At 33.9% G+C, this 14,407-nt stretch overlaps 1 protein-coding gene across 3 annotated transcripts in view; it reads left to right on the forward strand.

Moving 5' to 3' along the window:
* The window catches only part of LOC127729723 (uncharacterized), a 62,220-nt gene that overhangs the window by 23,904 nt on the left and 23,909 nt on the right, over positions 1-14,407 (forward strand). The gene's annotated exons all lie outside the window — the stretch shown is intronic.

Consider the following 14,407-nt stretch of genomic DNA (forward strand, 5'->3'; position numbering starts at 1 on the left):
CTGACCATTTCGTCAGAAGCTTTTTTGACTTCCATTAAACTATGGTGTACTTAGATAGGTCGATCTTTTGTTTTATTGTGTATTTTTCAAACGATTGAAGATACTCTTATCGAATCACACAAAGCTTTCCGGAAAAGAGAGAAAAAGTACTGACATGATCTTTTATGACCGTCAGAAATGGAGACGGGCAAACATTAACGCACCAAAAAATGATGTTTGAAACCCCATAGATTGAAGAAAAAGTAAATACAAAAAAAAGAAAACCACTGAAAACTAAGTGAAGTGGGTTGGCTCTTGAATGAATTATCCAAAAAATAAATACCCCCATTTAATCACGGCAAGGTCAGGTGTCCAGAAAGGTTGAGCAGATCCTATATGAAGAGCGGCACACTACTGTTGTACCCGTCATATGCTGAACATATCAAAAGGAGGAGATATGATAAGAGCCATTATTTGGTCTCTATAATTGCAAAATAATAAAACCATTCTTACCTTACAAGCATCACAAAATGCTGTTAGTTTAAACAATATATTATTTTTTTTCTAAAAAAAGTGCACAAATTCCAGTTTTTCAATAGAAGAAGAACGTATATAAATCCGTCTCCCTTAACAAAATGACAACATTAGGAACATTAAGAACATGTAGTGTAAAGAAACCTGCTTTAATATAATTTCAATTAACATCAGATGTTTATTTTGTGGTTTGCCCGTTACTCAAAAAGTAAAACAACAAACGTCAGTTTGATCGAAAGATGTGATCAACCCATTTCTAATTGTGGTCTTAACTGTGAATATGATATGTATATGTTCCACAAAATAATGTTCAATTACAATGTTTCAAAATCTAAATCGACGTAAAAATCAAAAAAATTATAAACCAAATCCTACTGTTTCCAAAAGAAAACTTTATACACCTTCAAAAATTATTTACGTTTTCCTTATCACTGAGGAGTTCGCTACCTGATAATAGTGTTTGTATATTAACATTTCTTGGTAGTGTGGAAATGGTTTGTGCCCTAATAAATCTTTAATTTTAACATTCTAGCAGTCAGTGTTTGTTGCATTCGACCTGTCCACATATACAGAGGCTGGAATGAACAATATTTTTCTTGAAAAATTGTTTATTTAAGGCCGTGTTCACATCAAACGTCACGTACTGTAAACATGTTTACAATTAGTTTCATGTAATGAACACTGGTTTCACATTAACTTTGTTCTCATCTGTACATCGGTTTTAATTACCTGCACCTGACAATTGTTCACACCAGTAAACAACATGTACACGTAATGTACATGTACATTACATATAATTGAATTAAAATTTCCTCTGTAAACATATTTTTTTGGCAGACCAATTCATTTTTTTTTAATTTTTCAATATCTTATTTTAGGAAAGGGGAAGGGGCGGAAAGATAAATTGTTTAAATACATTTTTTTAAAGAAAAAACATATTTGTCTCATGAGGGAAGAAGAGCGGGGGTTTCAACATGGATTTTTAAAAATGTTCCTGTATGTTATTGAAAACATATGGATGTTTTTTTTTTATTAATGTAATGAAAAAATGGTTTGTCCCACGAAGATGAATGGTCGTTACCGTATTTATTTAGAGAACTTTGAAAGTTATCATAATGTCACGATTATGCAAGCTCAAACAGTGTAACAATAAGGAGAAAAAAAGTATTTTGAAAATGATTGATTGATTTATTGTTGGTTACTTAACGTCCAGTGACAAATATTTCATGCATTTTGAGGACGATAACAAATGCGCAATAAATACAATAGGTAGGTCCTGTAATAGAGGCCGTCCGAGATGAACATCGGGGCAATTTGCAGTGCCATTTGAAAATGACAGTATATTGGATAGAGACAGAAATTTTGCCTTGCAACATGCCACCTACGGACCCCTTAGGTTCTTTAAAGTGCAGAGAGTGTGGCACGCTCTATATACAAGGCATCGTACTTAATGTCCCAATTCTGACCAGACTTGACTGAGTACTTGTACATTCCGCTCAGCCAAACGGACGGCCCACTTTGGCGAGGGTTTTACGGCCGATAGAAAGAAGACCAAAGTGACCATGGGGTGATTTTGGAAATGAATAGTCTGGACTGGAACTAACTGTAAAAAATAATTTGTCCAAGACCTAATGAAAATAAATATTTTGTCTTAGAAAATGCAGAACTTTGCAAGAAATAGTTATGTACAAAAAGTGAAAATAGTTTTCGCGCTAAGTAAATAAAACGTACTAAAACCAGTGTAAAATGAATATTCTATCAGCAAACAATCCACCCTCGCACTGAAAATCAAATGGTCCACAAGGCTTTAAATTTAATGTTTTTAACTGAGCATTTTTGAATTTTTTTCATGTAGATAGGTTAATAACTTAATTAATAATATTATTATAATCTTTTTTATTCATAATATGTTACTTCCTTAAATATTCATAATAAAATCCAAAAGTTCATAAAAATATCGAGTTTAGAGTACACTTAATCCACACAAGGTCTACGTTGACTAGTGAAAATCTGTTCTAAACTAACTATAATTACATTACATGTATGTTTCATTATAATACGTTATTTTGATTGGCTAACAGCAATCTCGCGTCATTCTGAAATTAACCTTCATTTCAAAATGAAATGTAACATTCATGTTGACACGAGCTTCCATAATAAAGTGCACAGGTAAATAAAAAAAAAAACTTGATAGAAATCGTGTTTGCATGATCCTAGCAAAAAAATGTAATTATAAGTATTGAATGCTTCTTTTAGTAATTTTATAGGGTTGTAAAAGCGATGACCGGGTGCACATTTTTAAAATGAAGTGCGGAAACAAAATGTACTTCGGTCAACGCTTTTACACCCCAATAAATTTACAAAAAGAAGCATTCAATCCTTAAGTAAACATTGATTTTTATCAATGGGAACGTAACAGAGTTTAGCTTAAGTGTCGAGTACGCTTACACCACACCGAGTTTAGCTCAATGTGAACACGGCCTAAATCACTGCAATTAGCGTGAAATATTTGACATTTTCTACAACCAGTATTATAATATGAAGGGACTTTCTTAATATCATGATTTTAATCTTTTTTAAGTGGGATTTTTGATGGATTACATCTTACATCTTGTGGAAGGCTTTTACACTCACGAATAACAGATGGTAGGACGGAATTTTGATAAAAGAAGTTCTATAGTTGATGTTTTGAATATTAAATTTTCTTCTAGTATTACAGTTATAAACTTGGCAAAATTGGTGAGGTACGAGACTACAAAGATAATCAGGAGCTTGATCATAAAACATTTGGTGAAATTTATGTCTGGATCTTCTTTCACTAAGAGGTACCTAGCCAGTATCACAATATCAATTCATAATTCAACAGACTGTCGGAATTCCAATGGGAACCAACTTGCCGACTTGTTTCTTTATTATTATGAGGCTGACGTCATACAGGAACTTCTTAGGAAGAAAGATAAGAAGTTAGCAGTATCCTTTAACTCTACGTTCCGCTATATAGATGATGTTCTCTCACTTAATAATACAAAATTTGGTGACTATGTTGAACGAATCTATCCCATCGAACTAGAGATAAAGGATACTACAGATACAGTTTTGCTGCCTCATATCTTGACTTACATCTAGAAATTGACAATGAGGGTCAGTTGAAAACAAAACTATACGACAAAAGAGATGATTTCAGCTTCCCAATTGTGAACTTTCCATTTCTATGTAGCAACATTCCAGCAGCGCCTGCATTCGGAGTATTTATCTCCCAATTGATACGATATTCCCGGGCTTGTGTTTCCTATCATGATTTCCTTGATGGAGGATTGCTGCTCACAAGGAAGCTATTAAGCCAAGAGTTCCAAATGGTGAAGTTGAAGTCATCCCTTCGTAAATTTTACGGACGCCATCACGAGTTGGTTGACCGTTATGGAATAACCGTTTCACAGATGATATCGGATCTGTTCCTTATGTCGTAACTACAGTACCCTCCCTTTTCACGAATGTGACTTACCGAATTAGACTATTTACCGGATTTGTAATAACATAAGCAACACGACGGGTGCCATATGTGGAGCAGGATCTGCTTACCCTTCCGGAGCACCTGAGATCACCCCCAGTTTTTGGTGGGGTTCGTGTTGCTTAGTCTTTGGTTTTCCATGTTGTGTCATCTGTACTATTATTTGTCTGTTTGTCTTTTTATTTTTGGCCATGGCGTTGTCAGTTTGTTTTCGATCTATGAGTTTGACTGTCCCTCTGGTATATTTCGTCCCTCTTTTGTGATGTCACTACGTTTTTTTTTAGTTTTGCACTAAATTCACAAAATGTTAAGCCCAGATGCATATATGTAAGACACAATTCAAAAGTGTTCCGTGGCCGACCAGGAAAACCCCATTTTAGGAAACCTGTTTCCTTTTTGTGAATGCCAACGAAACTCTAGTGTGGGATCTCACTAGGGAAATGTGGAAAAAGAAAACCTAATTCTGTTTGTTAATATGGAAGTAAAAAAGAAATCTTGTCATTAGGACTACGTCTATAAAATATTTTGAACAAGAGTCGAAATACGATTACGTTAGTATAGTCATTCCACCTGCATAAACATTGATATATTTATCAAAATAAAAAATTATGCAAATCTTTATTCTTTAAACATCCCTAAAAGAATACGATGTTCACAGTACGAAGTTCAGGCTAGAATTAAATACATAAAGCCGTCGCTTTACAACCTAATTTTTTGGCGCTAAAAATTCCTACGCCTACACTTACATGTATTACACATGCGCTAGAAGACAATCAATTCCCGTTATACTTATGTGCCTCGGGAATTTTTTAGTCTTCTTTCCACTTAATACATTTAACCCAACTATTTAAAGAAAAACACAACACAAACTTATGTTTGTTGACTAGCTCGTGTACTGCATAGAGCAACAAAGATAGAAAAATATGAAACTAGATAAACTACAAGCCTAAAGTTTTTTAAACGGCTAACCTACTTTCTACGGAGTCGGCTTCATAGCCGTCTTTGCTTGAATCGCTCTTCCACCTGTCATGGAGCTTCCAGCACCTTTCATTGACACCCGAATTTGCCGCCATGGTGGCACCACCAGATCTAAGCGAATGCAACTCAAGATTCAATTCAGGTGCAACTAGTTTTAATCTCTTAATAACGCACTCCCTAGCAGTGGTATAACTAATAGGTTTGTTTATACTAAGTAAAGCACATTTTGTCTTACTTCTGTACAATGGAGAAATAGAAACATATCACTTTCCAAGGCTAATTGCGCTAATCTAAGTTATTTAAAAAAAACATAGCATAAGGACAAGCCAAAGTATGCCCTTTACAAATTAAAATCTCATCTCCTGATCTGTACTGGTCAGTCTTACTCTTCCTAATCTAAGTAACTAAATGATAATCTTTTACTATAATATAGTTACATCTTAGCTGACTTAACTCGTTAAAACGTTAAAAACTTCTGAAACCAAGCAAAGTCATCAAAAGATCCCTAACCACTAGTAAACTGTAGAAAATTGAAACATAGAAAATAACCGAATTAAAATATCAGTAGTGACTGGATCTTTCGTATTAACAGCAGGTTTAGAAATTCTTTTAGCTGATTCAACTCAATTTTGAACAAAAGAATTTTTTATAGGGTCATGTATTTATTTTTTATGTTTCTGTTATGGTTTCGGTTGGATAATGTGTTATGTCTTATCGTTTGTAGTCCAAATAGAATCATGTGCAAAACAGTGTAGCCGAGACCATTGATTGGCGCGCTAAAATATCCCATTGACTGGGTCAGATTAGGTGAACGTTCGTCTGTAACGCCCACAACTCACGACGTATATTTTATAGACATTTAAACTGTGGGGTCACCAAAGGGTCTCAACGCCTAAATAAAATAATTCGAAAAACTAATCAGGAATAACATTTGTGTTTTGATTTATATTGAATACTTAAACGTTCTTTACTTGTGTTTTTGTTATGTTTTGATAATGAATTTTTATGATATCGGACGTTCTTTCAGCAAAAAAGGATTTAACTGGCTTTAAAAGTTACAATGGATGTGTTGATTATTATCTTTTTTTCTCGGACGTCAAAGCGATTTAACAATTGCGGTTGTCCAATTATGTCATCTTTTAACTTTTATCTGGTCAAAATTTTATTAGTGCATGATCAACTTTAAAAAGTGTGCAAACACAAATCATATAGACAAAATATACTTCTTTCCTGTCTTTTTCGTACTTGCAAGTTATTAGACAGTAAAAAGGCTATTTGGATCAAGCCTTGTGAAATTTGCATTTACGTTTTTGAATAGGTACACTGAAATGCAGTCAAGTTTAGCGATTGACAATTCATTGATAACATTCTGGCGTATCACAAACAATCAACTTGTAACATCTCATTTCATTGGCCGAAAGATTTAAATACAACAACAATTGTAGTGTGCACGTGAATTGACACAGGTGACCAACAATGGAATGTACTACGTTACTACGAACGTAAAAAACAATGATTTTTGGTCGAAATAATTAAATAAGTATTTTGTGAATTTCAAATAGTGGGGTCGAAATATTATACTAAAAATTTGTGTTAAGAAATATTCTTTATGCATGCAGCACTTGTACCGCACTATGAAAAATATAAGGATAAAATAAAATACATGTGCCGCTTTTATACGGATGAATGCATGAACTACTTTAATTTCTTTCATATTGACGCTAGGTTATTATCCTGACAATGTCGTAGTTACTTATAATAAGGATCTCATAATACTGATCCATTTCAAATTTATGATGGGTTGCACATTCCTCTTTTATTGTTTTCATGCTATAAAACGAAAATAAAGTAGCTAAGCGTTTGGTCATTCAGAAATGACGTGTCATAAATGAGCAAATTGTCCCCGAAAGATCGTATCATGTGTGCACGTGAATATAGATGTACTATGCAATGTACTATCATGGTCACCACGAAATTCAAATGAATTCAGTGAAGGCATGTTGGTGTAAAAAGGTTTGAAATGTTTCATCGGCGAAGATTTTATTTTTGCATGTGTGGAACTAAAAAATAAATAAAGACTTGTGAGAAATGTCGTAGTTTATAAGGAACTATATAAATGTACTGTTTTCGATTTTAATTGGTTGAAAATTTATCCTTTAATTTCATACCGTAAGAATAGAGCTTTGCATAACATTGTTGAACTATCCGCCAAAGTAACGTGTGGCATGCGTGCGTATTAAAATGAAATACAAAATCATACATGTATGATAAACTTATAAACGAAATATTAAGAAATTAAGGATGACTACTGTAAAAGTATGTACAAAAATGGAGTCACCTTTTATCAATACATTTAGTGAATAACCACACTGTTTAAAACTGATTGTTTTCTATGCAACTATTTAAATATTTACAATATATAATTTTCAACCGAGGATAGCAAAACAGTTAATTATAAATTAAGAAAGTATATCGCTGGAGTTTATAAAGTACATTTCCTTCCACTGTGCCATGGTTTGCCATCTCCATTTTTTCTCTAAACAAAGCATGGCTGGTTACATGTTCTGAATTTACTTAGAATTTCGGGATTTTTTTTTCAAAATCAAGTAAACTAAATCAGAAAAAAAATCACACTATCCTAAAACTTATGAAAGAATATGAATAATGAACATGACAGTTTATAACACAAACACATTTACTATAAAAATCGAGCAATATCTTTAGTATGTAATTTGGTTATTTTTGTAGTTAAGTACGGTTTCATTTCAAGTAAAACGTTAATTCATCAAGTCCATTGAATAAAAGATAAGGCAGGGTGAGCAACTTGACAAAAAAAAGGCAGGATGACGATTTATGTAAAAAAATCAGGATAAACTAATAAATATAGTCAGGACCTAACAGACTGAAAAATATAAAGACAGGACAGAGATAACAACTAAAAAATATGCAGGACAAAATGTTTCATCCAAGTCCCCCACCCCCAATCAAAATAAAATGGTAGCTCCCTTAATCCAGAACCAATTGACAGGAGACAGTTGAATTAAATATTTCGACGTGACTGTTAAGATTAAAGTTTAAAATTTTACATGCACATGTATAAAAGCTAGAATTGACATGGGATAATCAAGAACACAATCATGTACGTGAATACGACGATGGAAGTTTTTAACGACCTTGACCGGCTACGTAAATACTGATCAGTCCATTCAGCTTTATAGTACGCGTGTTCTATTTTCGCAGGTGTGAGGTCGAAGGTTTGAATTGACCAATGAAAACGATCGTTCCTTAACGAGTTAATCTAATAAAGTTTGTTTGACTGATTATGTTGCACGACCTTCCCTAAGCTTGGCCGCAGTTCAGTATAAAATGTATAGTTTGATGATCTTTTCTGCTAACTACTATACTTGTGAAAACCCTTGGCAACAGAAACATATTCAGCTTTTTTTTTAATCGACCCAATTTACATAGTAATGGACGACTTCGTACATTTTATGATCGCAAATAAAATATGTATATAATATACTGTGCACTGTAGTTCGTATATATACTGAGACCCTTTGGCAACCCCACAGTTTAAATGTTTATATAAATACGTCGTGAGTTGTGGGCGTTACAGACGAACGTTCACATAATCTGACCCAGTCAATGGGATATTTTAGTGCGCCAATCAATGGTCTCGGCTACACTGTTTTGCACATGATTCTAATTATAAAACAGCCTTTTAATACCATCATTGTCATGAAAATTGGTTGGACTGGTATTATGAATATAACTGTATAAAGTTCGAAATTGCATGTTCGTTACGTAAGTGCTACACTGTTTGTGATGTCCTGTGGTGTCTGTGATTGATGGAAGATGCTCGTTGTTGTTCTGCGGTTTTCATGTTGTGTCGACTATTATATTATTTGTTTGTGCGTTTCTCTGTGATGAGTGTTCTTGTGTGTGTTTGTGCTGTATTTCTGTCACGTATTGTTGTCATTTAAGCGATATTTTTTAACATTGTCATATAAGCGGGAGGTTTGGCTAGCCATAAAACAATGGTTCAACCCACCATTTCTTCATAAAATGTTCTGTACCAAGTCAGAAATCTGGCAGTTGTTATCAAATAGTTCGTTTCTATGTATGTTGGCGTTTGTTTTTGTTGCACTTCAGTGTTCCTGTTTTCCTTTATTTTCCTCTTATAGTTGATGTGTTTCCCTCGGTTTTAGTTTGTAACTCGGATTTGTTTTCTCTCGATCGATTTATGACTTTTAAACAGCGGTATTCTACTGTTGCCTTTATTTATTGACTGCTTTTTAAATCTGATTTTAAATTCAGTCAATGCAAAATTCAAAGGATATACTCCGAATATACCGTTATTGCCTCTCCCTTTTACAATTAAATGTTTATTTGTTAAATGCACCTTGCTCTCAACAAAATATTGTAAAGTACAATCCGAATTGTGTAATAATACCCAGAACGGAGCTGATTTCCAAAAAGGAACAACAAGAGTACCTTCAGCGCTATCTGCGCATGCTTTTCTAATGACCTCGAATATCAAATTTGGTGGTGGTACCAGCCAGTTATTTTCCCCTTGCCAATTTTGTGTGAAAGCGTCAATAACTTCTGTATCTTTGCACCACCATTTTTAATTAAACCTAAAACATTTACTGTTATAATCAGTAGCAAATCTTTCTACAGAATGTTTTTCCCATAGCTCATCAAGCATAGCAAACACTTCAAAATGAATTCCCCAATCATCGCAATCTGAATATCTACTTAAATTATCAGCTATTTTGTTTCGTTCCCGAGGAACCCATTGTGTCTTAATACTTATATTGTTTTCTGTGCACAATTCATTTAATTCGCAAGCAATTTCTAGAAGCTCAGTCTTTCTACTACCATTCATTATTATGCTTGTAACGTTTTTATTATCAGTATTCTGTTGAACTGTGTGATTTTTAGCATCGTAACGGAACTTTTGACTACTCTACTGACTGCTTCAAGCTTTCTCCATGTACAGCTTTTAACACTTTCAGATACCGACCAGTTACTAGTAACAATTATCGAACTGTTATTGGGAACTTCTAGACTACAATCAGTCATTTTCAAAGTACAATCAGAGTCACAGACAGACTCCGTATCTGCTGGGACTACATATCCCCCAAAGCCGACATTAGAAGCGTCAGTATACCCCATAAATCACAAATATCTGACTTATGAATATTAAAACCCTTTATATAAAAGTTTTGTAAGTTCTCAAACCAAAAATATAGCTTTTCAATAGCAACAGAATTCAAAACTACAAGTGAGTTCCATCTTGCTCTCAATAAAAGACAATTGTAAAGTTCTCTAGTTCTAAGTCTAAAAACATTTCCCATTACAGACATCATTGATATTATTTGTCCAACAATACCAGCTACAAATCTAGCATTGTACAAAAGCTTACCGTTACCTATATTTTAAGTGTCTTGTCAATAACCGAAAGAAGTCTTTCGACTCCCTCCTCAGCAATACTGAATTTTCCAAATTGCATTTCTCAAACTAACTATATCCAAGTTATATTCTGTACAGGCAACCATGTACATTTCTCTTCTGCTATTAAAAATAAACTCTGTCAAACTTTGTCTTATAAAAGTGTTAACACGGTGTGCACAATCAAAATTACTGTCTCCACCCAGACCATCATCTATATACATTATGATTTTCAAGCCTTGACTCCTCCAATACTTAACAAATTCTTTTGTAAGTTTGGTAAATATATGACCAAGACTAGCAATTCCAAAAGGTAGAACATTAAATACAAAATATCTGGTTGTCCCTTCAAAATGCAACTAAAACCTAAATACTTTCTGTGGTCCGGAAATATTTCTATATGATGATAGACGCTTTTTAAATCAAAACTAAACAGATAATTTCCTTTATTAAATAATTGCTTTGCAACTGACCCATCCTCAAACTTAAATTCAAACTGATATATGCACTCATTGATGTGTCTGCATCAAGAACCATTCTAGGATTTGCTGATCTGTTAAAAGCTACCGTTAGTGGATTTACTACATACGGTACTTCTTGTACTTTTGAAATACGCTTTTTTTCTAATAATTTTGAAATTTCAGTATGTGCAAAAACTGAATTATCTAAAGAAGATTTATTATTTCTGAGGATACTGCTATCTGGAAGAGTTTTGAATGGTATACCATAACCTTCCTTGGTAACTTTTAAAATGTACTCACTTGTACCAGATTCTTTCCATTTGTGTACTTCTTTATTTAATGTACGTACTGGTGTCAACACTTTAACCTGTAAATTTAAATGACTAGACGTCTGACCAATACCCTCGTCATACCCGACTGAACAGTTAACACAATTGACCGTTGATTCGTTTATTTATCTCTTTGTAAACATAATTCATTAAATGACTTGCCCCTTGTAGCTTAAATCCCAAGCTGAATGACAACAGTTTTCAAATATTTTACTTAACTTTGGTCGTTTCTTTTCAGGACACTCATTCTGTCAATGACCAGGCTTGTAACAATTGTAACAAACACCCGGCTTCTTTGATACCGTCTGTCTATCTCTGCTTCTACTAGACATTTGCGGAAACTAGCTCTATACCTAGGATTACTCTTAGACTTACGATTACAGTTGAAGAAAAACAAGGGGTAATCTCAAAATGAATTAAAAAAAAAATGAAAAATATTGTAAAACCAACCGATTTTTTTGTGTGATGTAAACAAGTCATTCTGACGACACACTGATGCAGCGCATATAATCACAACATATTTGAATCGCTGTCTTGGATGTCGCAACAAAGTCCTACATACATGTAACTTTGTATTTTTTTTAATTCTCCGATGGTGTGTTCAACCTCTACTCTGTAGTATGTAATAAGTCTGATTAATTTTAAACACTTCCTCTACATATTTTAGGTTTTCAAACAATATGTTGTCTTGTATAAGGTGTCAATACTAGATGTCTGTTAATATATACCAGCGGAGAACCATACACTTTCCCGGAGAAACAGAGTACTTCTTTTTATGTTATGATTTAAATATGTGTCTTGTCTTATTTTAGAATAGCAAAATCAGCAAAAATATTGTACAGAGGATACTCTACAAACGATGACCTTGAAAATCACGAGAAAATACAAGAAGCAAGTTACATAGTATAATTATCAAACCCTTCGCAGCGCAGTGCATTTGAAATATTAATTTTGGATGTGGTTTTTTCTTTTACACGATTACAATTTTGTATCCGCAACTGTGCCCTAGCCGAGTTGAATAGTTTGTAATTATTTTTAACAATTTCTTCTCGCCTGATACACCTTTGTATCTGTTATCTCTTTTAATCAACATCATAGTTTTGCGTTTTAACTTTGTTTTGAAATGGACACCGTCAAAAGTATACTCTATATTACAATTTCAGTACCGGTCTCGGTTTAGGGTTAATGTTTCGAGCATACCGGAGTCACCCATGTTCATGGGAGAGAATTACCGTCACCGTGAAAAAAGTCCATACTCAAATTATTCCCACGATTTCTATAAGAATTGCATAGAAAAAAACAACTTAGAACTCGGTTGTCACTTTTATACCTCACCTACGATAGTAGAGGGGCATTATGTTTTTCGGTCTGTGCGTCCGTCCATTCGTTCGTCTGTCCGTTCGTCCGTCCGTCTGTCCCGCTTTAGGTTAAAGTTTTCGGTAAGGTAGTTTTTGATGAAGTTGAATTCCAATAAACTTGAAACTTAGTACACATGTTCCCTATGATATGATCTTTCTAATTTTAATGCCGAATTAGAGTTTTCACCCCAATTTGACGGTCCACTGAACACAGAAAATGGTAGTGCGAGTGGGGCATCCGTGTACTATGGACACATTCTGGTTTTATTTGAAAAGATAAATAGTAAAATTCCAACTATTTGAGTACTCATATTCTTACATTTCAACAGAGTCTGACGAATAATTTAATTTATAGTTTCGACATAAAGATGTCCATTGATAATTGTGTTGTTTTTTGTTTTTTGTTTTTTTGTACAGTTGTGATTTTTTTCTATTGATGCCAAAATCAGAAAAAAATAAAAGACAATAAAAGTATACCTGACGACAATGGAAATGCCATGAAGAACGAATAGTTCTTAAACACCCGCCGCCCGCTGTATTCCCTCATTCTCTTAACAAAATGGAAAATTAATGCCTTATCATTAACATTAAATATTGCCAACATGCTCCTTAGTTGATCGCACCTTTTTTTAAACTAAGACTTGCTGATTTTATATTTTGTAATCGTTACAACCTAGCTACTGCAACGACAATTGCGATATTTTTGTATGTCTCATGTAAAATTTATTAAATGATGTTTGTCTATTCTATCATAGTCCGTACATTTACAGCATGTTCAGCCTAGTTAACACCATGTACAATAATTAATGTGTACACATTATTACAAATATTTCCTGAAAACCCAGTTGTTCAACTATAGAAAAACATTATAGGAGTTATATTTTGTTTTGAATCGACGGTTTATATTTACACTTTGAGACGACCCAAGATTTAAATTCTACCTGTAAGTGTATTTGTAATAATAATCGTAGTTGTGTGACAGTTTCCGCAAATGTCTCCTGGAACTCGATGGCTTTACATAAAGGTCAGCGCGGGATCTCCTCTTTACCCTATCTGCTTTGATCTTCCTTTCAGCTCGATTTTGTGCCCGAAATATCTTTCTGTCGTCCTCGGAATCATCCGCTAGAGGATTTGCGGTATATTCCTGCACCAATTTCCACCCACATTCGGAGGAACCTGCCATTTTTACTAATTTTTGCCGATAATTCAATAGTTCAATACCCTCTGATATCGTCTGTTTTTCCCTCGCGGAAGATGGATCTTTTGGCTCTATAACAGCTTCTGCTTCTTTCAAAGTAACTCTCACTTTATGATTAAACTTGTATTGATCTTCACAACTTTTCCTCTGGAATTTATAGCTGTCTGCCGTTAAAAGATCATTATGAATTCTGTTGAACTGTGCATCTGAACGTTCTTTCTGTTGCTGATCATACACTTGAAATTTAGAAGTTAATAAATTGTCCAACTTTGATAAAAAATCGTTCTGCGATCTATTTACTTCTTCGCTAACGATACGCTTAACATTATTTTCCATGTCATCCATAGCGTGAACGGCACTCACAAAAATACGATGTTCACAGTACGAAGTTCAGTACTGACCAATAATGATACTGAGAGTAAATGGGTATCAATCAACATTCAAGAATAAATATTTCAATGGAAACAACTGATAGATATATTTTAAATACATATTGATTATAACCACAAATATCAAAATTGTAATCTTTAAATTTGTAAGCCTGTTGATGATACAAAGGCCGATGATTACCACAATGTGAGCGGTACACTAATCTGCAAATACTGTTT

This window comes from Mytilus californianus, unplaced genomic scaffold (assembly GCF_021869535.1).
Source record: "Mytilus californianus isolate M0D057914Y unplaced genomic scaffold, xbMytCali1.0.p SCAF_2, whole genome shotgun sequence".
In the NCBI taxonomy this organism is placed as follows: Eukaryota; Metazoa; Mollusca; class Bivalvia; order Mytilida; family Mytilidae; genus Mytilus; species Mytilus californianus.